Below are 14,285 nucleotides of genomic sequence, written 5' to 3'. Positions count from 1 at the left end.
AACATATTAATAAAAAAGGGACAAATAGATTAAAATGATCTCCTATATTGATTATTGATCACAACAACAAAGTTATTGAAAATAGTAGTAATAAAAAAGAAAAAAGGATATGATTTTGATGAAAGAAACAACTGACAATATTAAGAGTACTTTCATGATTCCGAACAGCAGCATAAGCCAAGAAGATAAACAAGAAAGCCCACCTCAAGAAATGAACATCTCTAGTATGATTAAGAGGGGTTTGTTCAAGGAACCAACATAGGCATATATGGAATTACCATATGCCCGACCTGCATCAACATCAAATTAGACAAATTCTTAAAACTAATTATATTAAAAAAGGAAAACATTGTTCTCGTATCTTTGAGAAATATTCAGTACAAGTCAAGGAAAAGACATTATTCAAAACCATGGAAGCAATGTGGAGGCACGAGGTCATCCTAGAAATCACATATACATATAACAGAAAAGACTAAAAACCTTTATATGGAAACCCCCAATTGATCCCGATTGAAGTCCTAATTTTGAAGTCTAGAACTGAATCTGATTGAACAACCAAATTGAACCCAATTGAAATCCAAATTCTGAAATCAGCCAGGAAATCAACCATGTGTTCAAAAATTCTCCAAAATCATTATAAATAGCGAAAAAACCTAAACTAAAGAAGCATTCAAGTCCAAGCACTAAATATAAGAAATACTTAAATGGAAGTAGTTATATGTATGTATATATCATATGAACATATTATGTAAATATAGATTAGGAGGTACGTGAGAGGGGGAGAGTCGGAGAGAGCTATCAAGTTTATTGAAGATTCGTGAGAGTGTAGGGAGGGAGATGGTGTGAAAATGAAGGTTGCCGCTTAATTATCTATCCGAAATAGTTGAATTGTGCTTGGGCGGTTTTTTTGCCGCTCATTCAATTTTTTGGCCAGCCTGCCTCAAAAAATAATTTTAGAAAAATAATGATTTATTTTATATTTTCTAAATACAGTAAAACCTTCATTAATTAATAATAAATTAATTGATATTTTTAATACATATTTTTTATCTCGATATAATAGCGATAATGTACATGTAATCTTAATAATTTAATAATCTTAATAAATTTAATAATATTCTTGTGCCCGTCAGAAAAATGTGGGTGCCAACCGTGCCATGTCAGCAATAGTATTTTTAATAGAAAAATATGGCAACACATTCTCTACGTACGACAACATAATCATACTTTAAACCTTTAGCAACAAATATTTGATGTCTAAGGCAATATAAAAATGACAATGTTATATTAGCCAAAATGAGCATGTCTAATCCAACAAAATCAATGGTAACATTAGTTTTAAATGTTATAATAGGCCATTTATGGTGTAGTGTTGATAAATTATTTTGGTAAATAATTTTGGAAAATTTATTCTAATTCTATTTTGAATTTATTCAAATAAAAGTTAGAATTAGTTCAGTCCACTTTTAGGACAAACTGGGTATTTGTTTGACTTTTCGATAAATCAAGTTTGAGTTCTCTATAAGAATAATTATAAATCACTTATCGATAGACAAACTCCAAATGTCTATTTTTGAGTTTTCGACAAGTCATCTACATTTACTATAAATACACAGACTTCACGATACATACTCTTATTTACAGCTTTCGAGATCTAAAGTGACCTAACTTTCAATCTAAAACCGTTTTCTCTCTCATTTTTTATCTTTTCTCAGTAATTTTTCAGACCATTCATTCTCATCTATCAACAATGGTCCGAAATGTTGCTAGGACATCTATCCCAGAGAAAGGAACCAACTATCTTGCATTCACAGATGCAAACCAAGCTCGTGATAGTTTTAAGGGGTTTGTGAAGCTGCTGTCTGAATCCTATCTTGCAGGACCTTTGACTGCAAATCCAGTACTGTATCTGGATGTGTTGCATGAATCCTGGACTACAGCTGTAGTGAGGACTGATGTTAACCACAACTCTCTATCTTTGGTGGTGACATGCACAATTGGAGGCTAAGGTATAGAATTCAATGACCAAGATATGAATAGAGCTTTGGGGCTGCGAACTGAGAATCTGGTAAAGGTACCAACTCTTGATGAGCTGACAGAGTTCATGGACTTCATCAATTATGGTAGGAGAATCAATCTGTCAAGTTTAAACAAAAACAAACTAAGGAAGAAGTGGTCATTCATCTTTGTGTGTAGTAAGGGCCTTTACTTGTAAAAAAATAGGATATGACAAAATTTCAAGTATTGTGCAAAAGCTGGTGTATTCAATTGCCCATAACAGACACCTGAATGTTGGTCTGCTGATCCTGGAAGAACATGCCACCAGGATGATTATGCCTCTTACAGCTAGAGGTAAGCAAATTTTCTTTCCTAGATTTATTATGTCCACTTTAAATAATAAAGTAGCTGACATACACATACTGAATTTTATAGATAGTACTAAAATAGGTAATTGTGAGCAAGTGTCCAAAATATTATTTGGTTCACTTACGACAAAGAATAAGGTGAATGTAAGTCTGAAAATCACTCCATTTATGTTGGAGAGATTTATGACTTATCCTTATCCTATGCCTGATATGAGATCTAATGCACAATTTATTATATCTATGACTCTAAAAACTGTGGAAGTACAAAACACAGGATAACTAACAAGGATCTTCCCAAGCTGCAACCATTCTTTCACAACCTTTAAAAGCTAGGAATCTAACTACCTCATCTTCTCAAAAAGGTGAGGTCAGTAAAAGGAAGAGGAAGGGGATAAACCTAGCCGTGTTAACTGAGAGTGGTGAGGAAAGAGCTGAAAGACAAACACCTCTGGTCATTAGATCCAAAAGAAGTAAACAAACTGAGCTGATCACTATATCCTCCTCTCCATCCTTCCAACAGGATGCAGTTGTAAAAACAACCAGGAGTGAGTCTGCACAGCATGCACAAGAAGCAATTCAAGTGTATGGTAGGAGAATTAAGAAAGGAACGCATTATGAGAGCACATCTCTTGAAGCTCCCTCATCTATTCAGGGGAGCTGCCAACACTCAAAACTGAGAAACAATCTCCTCTAACTAATATTTCTTCTATTCCAAGTCCACTTAAATCTATTTCTCAAGTACACCAAAAATCAAGTGACTTAGTTCAAGAAGCTTTGCTCACCATCCAAACACCTCATTTAGATGGTGAGAGGCTACATGCTGGGGTAGACCTTGATGACACCATCACAAACATGGTGGACTCATCAGTCTTTACTGAACAATCAATGGATACATCTAATGCACCTTCATGTGCACAACAGTCTTCACAGACTGAAAGGTTTGAGGGTAGTACTCTTGAGGGGGAGCTATCTAAATCCTCTCCAATTCAATTAGAGGTTCCTTATGAAGGAATAACTCCCCTCACAACCCTAGCAAAAATTGCCTCTGCAGATGAAGCTAGAAGTACACGTTCCCATGATTATGTCATAGGGGAGGCAAGCATAGCATATTCAAGTGCCAGTGTGTTGCAAGACACACAAGGGTTTGAGGCTGGTGTACATGACTGTAACCCAGTCAAATTCCCTCCAATTTAATTAAAGGTTCGCACTATAAGTGGAAGACAACACACTGTCAAAACCACAGAGTAATCTGTGAGTCAAACTGTGATCCCAATCACAGGAGTTTCTGATAAACCATCCACCTCTCAACCTTAACAACCTCACACACTCTCTCAATGGCTACAATAATCTGTCTCTCAACCAACATCTATAGATGATTTACTAGTAGAGCAGATCTCTGGACTGCCTAACATCTTACAGAATCTTCTGACTTCAAACATGAGCAACCAAGATTATCAAGCCGTCATGCTTGCTTATAATGAAGAGGTTGAGGAGAAAAAGGAGAAAATTGTCAATAAAGCTGAGCTAGATAGGAATGTGGATGCACGGCTGTCTGAGGACTTTGCCTTAGAGATGAATCATGTTCTGGCCAGATTTAGAGAAGAGTATGTTACTATTATGGGAAGCAATACAAAAGACTTGAGTCCAGAAGCTGTCTATAATGTCATTACAGATGTATACAAAGCTCATCTCAAAGCATTTCATCTGTTTGGTAAGGCTCTTCAAATCAAACTCACTGGCCATGAAGATAGAATCAGGAAACTGGTGAATGGGAAAATGGACATGATCATACCATCTCTAGAGAAGATCTCTTCTAAATTCAACCATTTTTCTGAGCAAATGGCTAGGATGGAACTTGCCTCTGTTGAGAAGAAAGTCAAAAACCTCAAAATATCCTTCACCAATCTCCATGAAGTGATCTAGAATCAAATTACCCACTCAAATGAGACCAAGGTCCAGCTAGATCAACTTCACCAGAGTAGATTTAATCCCTCAGCTTTGCTAATGGAAGGGATCAAAGAGGCTATAGAAGAACAGTTTGGCACATCTAGCAGCTCTTATCAGCCCGGAACCACTTCAACAAATCTGCAAATTAAGTCTCTACAGGGTCAAGTCACAACATTACAAGACTCCAACTCCTCTCTCACTCCACAAGTAGAGGCTTTTACATCTCTTGTCAAGAGCCAACAAACAGATATCCAAATTCTGGTGGATTCCCATAAGCATCTTCAAATGCAGAATTCTATAGCTTTAGGAGCCATCATAGGTAAACTCAACATACCACTACCATCTCTGCCTGAACAAGTAAGGCCTGAAATCCCTACTCCCCTTCTCACACCTGCCAACAAGACTAAGGGGGAAATAGAGGCTAGGTTGGCACAATCAAGGGCATCTCAACATCAAGTTAAGGGAGCTGGAAAGAAAGCTAAATAATTTGATCTTGACAAGATGAGACTTATTAGGTCTGCTGAAGGACCTAGTTTGAGCAGAGAGTTTGAAGAACTATTCAATACCTTAAAAGCTTCTCTCAACAACAATCACTTCACATATAAAAAGGCCCTGGATAAGATAATTAATTTAATAAGGTGATCAAGGTCAATAAGGATAACTTTCTGGAAGATAGGATAGTGGTTAATGCAAATAACTCGGGGATAGACAGATGTATGCAGGTGTCCCTCAATTGCCTTACCTTAAGGAGGGCATTTGAGTTAGATATCTTTATCAGCAAAGTTAGAACTCGTGAAGATACCAAGCTATTAACTGCAGTGAAAGATGCTCATGTAGCTGCCTTTCCTGAAGCATATCTATAGCCAAACAAGGGAATAACATACATTTTTCCAACCACCAAACAATTCAGATTTTTCAATATCCCTAAACAATGTGTCACGAGAAATGAGAAGCTTATCATGATTCTCGGAACTAGCTTAAAAGCTAAGAAAAACAAAAACCATGATGATATAGAAATTATAAAGCTACTAAGGAGATATATGGATAATGCAGAAGTCAACCTGCCCAAAACTCAGTTTAACAATGATGACTTGGATGATGAGGAGCACAAGAAGAGTCATCAGAATCCTTCTGGCTGAAATCCGAGTCAGTCTAGTAAACCATCTGGTAGCAAGGGTGGAGAGAAGAAGAAGGAGGATGACCAGAAAGATGAAGAGAAGAAGAGAGGAGGGGAGAGAAAGAGCAGAAAACCTCATGATGATTCAAGAACTCGAACAACCCTAAAAATCCAAATACAACCATCTCAAACCTTAGCTCAACCCACAACATTAACTATCTCTAACATCAAAACTTCCCAAACACATAAGCCAAAATTTCTTTATAGACAAACTACCAACTCCTTCCTAAAAATTACAATAACCTCAAGCCACACAAATCTCAAGAAAATGACAATCCTACCTTTAGCCAAACCTTCACTAAAATTCAAGCTCAAATCTGTTGGGAGAAAGCCTAAGAAAGTCAAGCTTGCAAAGGAAGTGGAAGTCACTGAAAATTAGAGTTTATTTTAAGGATGGTATATTCACTATTCTAGACAAAAAGTTAATGGATTCTTTGACTCCAGCAGAAATTAAGAGAGTGTTAAGTTTATTAAAAGTCAAGGATACTGTCAGAAGGACTTAGAGATCATCTTTGGCTGAATGGTTGATTGAAAGGGAGGAAATAAAGAAAATAGATAAGGATGAAGCTGAAGAAAGAAGAAGGAGACATGATGGAAAAGTAGATATGTTTATAAAAAGATTAGAAGAGTAGAAAGCAAAAAGAATAGCATAATTTCTAAAGATGGTAGGCTTCCAAACATCAAAGTTGGTGGATTCTCAAGATTCATCTTAGAGTATCTGGACCAAGGTTATCCTAAGGGAGAAAGGTAAAAACTTATGGAAGCTCTAAGTGGAACACTCATCATAGAAGAACTTGAAATTCTTGATCACTTGAAGGACAAATTAGAGAAGAAGTAGATGTAATAACTATTTTTACCTGACTCTTGTAATTATTGAACCTAGTGAATCTTATATTGAACAAACTGTAATTCTATCAAGCTTTATATTTCAATTTTATCCTCCATCAGTTTTAAACTTGGGGATAGTCTTGTTAATAGGCATGAATTTGTGTTAAGCAATCTTCTCACAAATTGGGGGAGATTGTTGCAAAAGACATGCATGTACTTTAATAAGACTAAGATAATTTGTCAACCCTGAGTAAGTTGTATTATTATCTAAATTTGTATTTTGTACTTGTAACACTTAAAGTCTGTAAAAATGCAAAGGAGCAGACTGGAGTCTTTTTCCTAAAACAGTATCAAGCCCTAGGATTCTATCTGGAAGAAGATCAAGAAGATCGTGCCTCAGATGAATTTTGAAGAAGCATGGAGTTGAATAAATCTGTTTGGAGAAAAATACCCTAAATCAAGATCTCTACAAGTCATAGATTTAATGTTATAGAGAAGTCATTTGAGAACTCTAGAATGGCTTATCGAGACATTATTCAAGTTTCAGAGAGTACCAACGGATGAGGAACATCCATCGGAATAGTAGTTTGGCTAGTCGACGGATGACTGCTGTTAGGCACATCCTTCGGGTTACAATCACTACTCCGCGGATGAGTAATATCCACCGGGATAGAAGAAAGGAATTAATTCAAAATGGAGCTATTAGAGAACTCGGGAAGATATCGACAAGCAAAATTGAGGAAATGAAGATTGGAGATATCGACAAGTCATTCCTTCACTAGAAAACTTAGAGTTATCGACAAATCTACATTCAGTAGAGAACTCTGAGTTATCGATAATTCAAAGTGAAGATGTGAAGACTAAAGATCTCGACAAGCTGAAGACCTCTACAAGCCAAACTCAATATGGAGTTCTAGAGATCTTGATAAGCCTATGTACTTATCGAGATGTCAAGTGTTCAATTAATTCAAACTGGAGATCTCGAGGTACAGTCTCAAAGTACAGAATTACAGATTAGTTCAATATCCAAGATAAAGAATCAACAAATAACCCAGCAGCTGGATTGAAAAGTCTACAAAAAGCAGCTTAAAGAGTGTGCAAGATCAATGGCAAAGATTAACTAAAAGAGGGAGATTGCAGTAAACACGGGATATTAAAGATATGCTAAGCCAGAATTGGAAGATTTGCTTTTCTATAAATAGAAATGACAAGTGACAGTTTAGAAAAGCTTATAGCATGTTTATTATCCATTGTGTAAACTAGCAGTTAACTGAGTTAAAAAGTTAACACTAGTCCTCTAGTTAGATGTAACAATTGAGAGAAAATCTCTTGTATCACTCTCAAGAAAAAGCTGAGCTCTTTAATATCAAAGAGCTTAGAAATTTTGTATCAAAACAGTCTTAATTTTTAAAATAAAAATTAAGTGAGTTTTGAAGATCCGTGTTCTTTATTTTCAGCATGTTTAGATTCTGCATGAACACTTTTCTATACAAGATTTAATTTACTTCGTTTAACAATTAAGTTTCAAGAAAAGCCTAAAATCAGAAAAACACATTCACCCCCTCCCCTATGTGTGATTCATTACCTAACAGTTGTGAAATGGTGAACTCGCCGAAATTGGCGTGAATCGAATGAATTCACCAGAATTGCTTTAAATTAATTCACCATTTGGAGAAATATAATTAGATGAGATTTAGTATGAGAGATGTGTGTGTGTGGATGTATATTATTTGGAATATACGAAATATGGATGAGTGTTTATGTAGTTAGAGAGTAAGATTAAGTATGTGTGTAATTTTTTATAAGGGAATGAAATTGAATGAGGAATATAAAGAGCAAGGGATGAGGGTGAAAATTGAATGGTTGGGATGAAAGAATTGAGAAATAAATGAATGATCAAGATTAATTCAAGTTGACAATCCATGTGCTTTCTTAGAGCATCTCCAATAGGGGTTGCCAAGCTTATGTGGCATCGCACCCTTGGTTGTCTACATATTGGAATTGGGAGGTTGCCAAAAGGTTGCTTACCAAGATTTCCAAAATTTGGCAACCCCCTGGCAACTTCATAAATTAGCAAAAAGTCATAAAAAACACTTAAATTCTATATTACTCAATCCACTTTTATATTGAACTAAATATAAAATTAATATAGAGGGACCACATGTGCAACCTTTCAAGTTGCTTAACAATTGGAGCAAAATTTCAATAAATGTTGCCAAGAGTGACATGTATGTAAGAGAAAATTAAAAAATAATATATTTAATGATTTGTCATGGTTTGGCAACTTTGTTAGCAACCTCTATTGGAGATGCTCTTATCAGCCAATAGAAGAGTGACAAATGGCAATTCTGAAATGTGCTAAATTTGACCAATAATGGTCAAATTTACTATTTTCAACCATATTTAGTTGAAAATAAAACACGGGTAAATTCTACCATTCTTGGTCGAATTTAACAGTTAAATTTGACTAATTTTGGTCAAATTTACACTACGCTATAAGTGCACATAGGCAACAGTTTTGATCCAGCGTTGCACGAAAAGCATTGCATTATCTACAAAATTTTCAGTTTATTGCAACATAGTGGAGAAAGCGTTAGAGTATATTGAAGCTACCATTGCTAATAACTATTAGTGTTGCATAGCATGCAATAGTAGAGGTCATAGCGTTACATTAGATATTTTTTTATTTAATAAATGCTGACATGGAAAATAAATATGAGGTCGCATGTTTGGGACCCATAGTTAATGACGTGCCAAGCTAACGTGTCATGCCACGTTAGCATTTTGGGCCCCATATGTGGGACCAACTAGTGACGTGGCATGCTGACGTAGCATGCCATATCAACATGCTGACATGGCACCAGTGGGGCCCAAAATTCTGACGTGGCATGCTGAAGTGAAACAAGTGGGGCCTAGTTGCTAACGTGGCAGCTGACGTGGCACTTCTGGTGTTGCATTTGCTTTCTGGTGTTGCAATAGGTTATTTAGTGTTGCCTTAGTTATTGTACTATTCTTAAAATTGATTTGTTATATTCATGTTCTAATTTTTTTTAAATAATTTTTAATTGATCCAACCGTACAGATATTGTTTCCTACTAGTTTTAGAGATGCGTAATTGTTTTATAAAAAATAGATTTTATATCACGTGCTTTTATAATAGTCAAACCACGGTACACACGGGTTCCTATTACGTAATCTTGTTCCGGGTGGTGATTCTATTTTTTAAATTTGTGTTTAATGATTCAACCATACGGATAATGATACCTACCAAATTGAGAGATGTCTAAATTTTTTTTAAAAAAATTTAGATTTTATAGCATGTGTTTTTATAATAGTCAAATTACGGTCAACACGGGTTCCTATAACCAAGTCTTGTCCCGAGTGATGATTCTATTTTTTAAAAATTTTTGTTCAACGACCTAACCATACTGATGACGATACCTACTAATTTTAGAGATGTCTAAATTTTTTTAAAAAAATTAGATTTTACATCGTGTGTTTTTATAATAGTCAAATTACGGTTAACACGGGTTCATATAACCAAGTCTTGTCCCGAGTAATGATTCTATTTTTTTAAAATTCTTGTTGAACAATCCAACCGTACGGATGATGTTACCTACTAAGTTTAGAGATTTATAATATTTTTTTAAAAAATTAGATTTTACATCGTGTGTTGTATGATTGCAAATTTCTTGTAGTGCCCAGTCTTGTCCCGAGTGGTGATTCTATATTTTTAAAATTCTTATTCGACGATCCAACCATATGAATGATGTTACCTACAAATTTTAGAGATGGATACTTTTTAAAAAAAATAGATTTTATATCAAATTCGTAAAACTAGAATAACCCCTAAACTATACTATTGTCCTGAATAAAGGTTTGATTTCTTAAAAGAAAAAATTTTGACGATCCAACCATACAGATGTTAAAAGTAATTTATTTTACTGATATGGAATTGTTTTTTGAATTTTACAGACATTTTTTGTGAAATCGTATAACAATTAAACTAATTATATATTATACTTATTTTATAATATATTGGAAATGAACAATTACTTTTTTAAATAATAAAGTATTATAAAAAATTGTGAAAGATATTATATTAAACTAAATATCCTTACAAAAAAACAAACAAGCTGTTATATAATTAATTATTACATTTTTACAAAATTAATAAATACATTATTAATATTTATCGTGGTTACAGAAATCGGAAATCGGACTAAATCGGTTGACCAGCCGATTTACGATTTATCGAAATGGGGATTTTTTGGAAGGTTAAATAAGAATTAAATCGATAATATTTTAATATTAATTTTAAAATATATGTATTAAATATATATTGTAATTGTAGTTGGGTTGGGCCTTAAACATGGTTCAAGCTGGACTTTGTATAGATATAGGCTTCTAGCCCATTTTAGGTTGGGCCTTGAGTTCTAGACTGCATTTTAAACAATTAGGTTTAGGTTGGATCGTTAACCCGTCCCCCATGCTTCTTATCTTTTCTCATCTCTCTCTTTTTCTCTAATTTGCATCTTTTTCTCCTACTTTTATCTCACTCTTCTCTTGTATTTTTATTTCTCTCTTCTTCTTTGGTAGAAAATGAAGTTCTGGTTAATTCTTTAGTATGGGTAACAAATCTCTAATTACACGGGGTTTTGATTTCACTTTGTACATTTGATTTATGTAAATTAGAGTTTACTAATTTAGGTTTATTTGATTCTAGGCTCTTGGGTTAGTATGTTTCATCTCTTTAGTCCGTGGGTTTTGGATTATATTTTCCAGTTACTCTTTGTATGTATACAACTGGAAACTCATCAGGAAGAGGTATGTTTCTCGTGACCTCTATCTTATGAATAGCAAATGCAAAATTTAGCCTTGCTCATGGAATTTATATATGTTCAACTAGATGATACCTGGTTTTTATCTTGGTAAAGATTGATAGAATTATTATAAGCTTCAAGTTGTTTACCCTTAATGATATGTTCAGGTAGTATTGTTGAATACTTTTTATATAATGAAACTAAGAATCACAGTTTTGGTGTAACGTTTTTTACTTTATATTTATGTGGTATTTGTTGGTCATCATCATCGTTTTCTTCTTTTTAAAATTACTTGGTAAATTTTGGCAAACCACTCGTCTTTGTTGAGTTCACTGACTGTCATAGCTTATGGTAAATTTTGACTGGATTGTTATAATTTCTCCTAAAGCGGGTCTAGTCTTTCTTGAAACTTGGAAGTAAGATTTTGCAGTTAGTCAGTGATGTCAAGTTAGTAAAAGCTGAAGTTCTAGACGGTTTTTCCATACTGATATGATTTGGTTTTTGATTTATAGTGCTGCTGGTACCCCAAATGTGAAGATATGTGTTGTAGGAGCTGGTACAGCAAGCATATTTGATAACGTGGCACACACCTCAAAACAGATACTTGACATTGCATTTGCTCCTTCAGAAGGTATATTCTTTGAAAAACCATATATTCTATGAATTTGTAGCTTCCAGAAGCTAGAAGGTGATTTAAATTCAAAATATTATTCTTTCAGCAATTGGTTAGGTTTTAGCTTAAGAGCTCCCACATACTGGACACAGAAAGTGCATGGTGTTGTATCCTACATCTACAAAAGCTAGCAGTGAGATTAGTATGTGCCTTTACTATTGTGTTTTATGTTATGTTTGTATAAAACTGATGTGAAAGCACTATAAATCTAATTCATCTATTTATTGAAGTCTTACATGGCTATACTACTTGGTTTTGATGCTAGTATTATATCTAGTGGTGCTTTCTCATTTAGTCATTTTTAATAAAATATGGGGGGTTTTAATTTTAAAGATCACTTACTATGATACGGTAGCTTGGATTATGTTCTTGTGGCTTGAGTATGATAAAAATACGTGTCCTATTCAGGCACTATAAAAAGCAAGTGTCCTAACTATGTAGAATCTGAAATTTCATGTCCTTTTCACTTTTATTCTGGGAATATGGAGGATGTCAGCATTCTTTCACAGGTTAATCGAGATTTTGTTAGATAAGTACAATAGTACATGATAAGAGACATCCCAACGACAAAAGCAATAACTTATATACCAAGGCCCTGGTGTATAAGTTACCTTGAGTAGTCATTAAATTAAAGATACCAGTGTTCTATATGTACGGGCTAATATATAAAGCCCATAAAAGGAGAAAATTGTATTAGTTTTGGAACTGAGAAAATAACCCTGCTATGTATTAAGATTTTTTCTCATATCCAACAGAAAGGAAAGTGATATTATCTAATCAAATATTTAGTGTACACTAAATTGATATTCAGCCATAATATTACATGTATAATATATAAAAAATATGGTAGGGAATCCTAAAGTTTTATAAATCCATGTAAACCTCGCTTCTCTGTCCATGACTGATGATTCTTTACAATTAAAAAAATATATATTTAAAGTGAGAGCCGCGCGTCTATCTTGCACTTGTGTGTGCACTAAAACCATTCATGTCTCTATGTTGCTAATATATTGTGAAATACTTTGATAAGGATCTGACAAATAGCATCTTTATTTCAGAGGAAGGCCTTTCTAGCCGTGGATTCGAGGTTATAAGGCTTTACATACACAATAGTAAGTATTTCAGGGGCTCATAGAAATGGCATAATTTGTCATTACCTTTTCTGCACTGTTAAGGACCTTGTCATGCCTGACGTGCATACTTTTCATGTAATAACTATCTGCATGGGTCATTCTTGGAATATGTTTTAATGCCACTCACTAATTTAGGGTATAATTTGAGCCGGTTTGATATATTTATACTATTTACTAACAGGGGAAAGAACATCTGAAAGTTTCATTTAAGTGTGTCTCAAAAGTATTGACACCTACTCACCTGATGCATTTTAATGTTTTGCAGGGAATGTTTTGCAGGGAAGACCTGTATTGAAGTTATACGGTAGAAGTTTGATTTATTATTATCTAAACCTATGCTTGCCCAGGTTCTTTTGTTAGACGAGGTTACACTTGACCTAGATGTTGTTGCAAGGATGGATTTGCTTGACTTCATCAAGGCAGAGTGCGAGTAGGTATAAACATTAATATTTGTTTACATTTAATTGAGATTAATTTTTGTTAGAAAAAATCTTAAATAATTTTACAGTAGGCATATGTATATGTAGTAAGGTTACAAGCTAACTTCCTCGATTTAGTTTACAATTTCTTGTTTTCTTCCCAAAAAATTTTACTCCAATTATCCACTGAACTTTATATGGTTGCTAATAAAAATCTAGGATAATATTGAAGACGCATGTCCCACATTTTCCGGTGATCAAGAGGAAAATGGTATTCCAATCACTCAAGGCGAAGCAACTTCTTAGAGACTTTGTTGTGCACCATATGCTACATATATTATGTTGTTTCAAAAAAGATTTTACGTACTTTTCATCTTTTTAAGTTAGAATTGGGTGTATGTGCCCGACTTACACAAGTTTTGTATGTTTAAAGCTTGTTAAATGCTTGTTACGGTTGTTTTTGTAGGATGTTTGTTGGGACTTGTTGGATGCCACTTATGGTAGGCATTATATTAAAACAAAACAATTATGTCCAAAATTTTATTTTTCAAGTGTTGCGTTTGACTTCATATGGTGTTGCAGTGTGCATAGAAAATGGTGTTGTAATTAAAAAAGGCGTTGCAAATCAATGAAATTATTGTTGCATATAGCGAAAAATGGTGTTGCATATTATAAATTCAGTATTGCAATAGATGGTAAGCCCACAACTGACGTGGCAGGGTAGGACCCATGCTAACGTGTCATGGAAACGTGGCATGCTGACGTGGTTATGTGGACCCCCTGTTGCTGACATGGCTTCTGAAATGTCACTTGCCACGTAGGACCCAGTGTAATGTCGCGTCATGCCTTATGTAACACTAATTTTTGTTGCAATATTTGCCTCCAATGTTGCAAAATCAGCGTAATACAATACTTACAA

General features: G+C 34.4%; 1 long non-coding RNA gene across 1 annotated transcript; it reads left to right on the top strand.

Moving 5' to 3' along the window:
• Positions 1 to 10,866: 10,866 nt before the first annotated feature.
• LOC141670488 (uncharacterized) lies at positions 10,867 to 13,850 on the top strand. Its single transcript, XR_012554569.1, has 7 exons — positions 10,867 to 10,949; positions 11,045 to 11,145; positions 11,654 to 11,772; positions 11,861 to 11,956; positions 12,873 to 12,926; positions 13,295 to 13,381; positions 13,586 to 13,850. It is a non-coding gene; the product is annotated as an uncharacterized LOC141670488 (long non-coding RNA).
• Positions 13,851 to 14,285: the final 435 nt, after the last annotated feature.

This window comes from Apium graveolens, chromosome 7, assembly GCF_009905375.1.
Source record: "Apium graveolens cultivar Ventura chromosome 7, ASM990537v1, whole genome shotgun sequence".
NCBI lineage: Eukaryota > Viridiplantae > Streptophyta > Magnoliopsida > Apiales > Apiaceae > Apium > Apium graveolens.
This window is presented reverse-complemented; position numbering and strand designations above follow the sequence as displayed.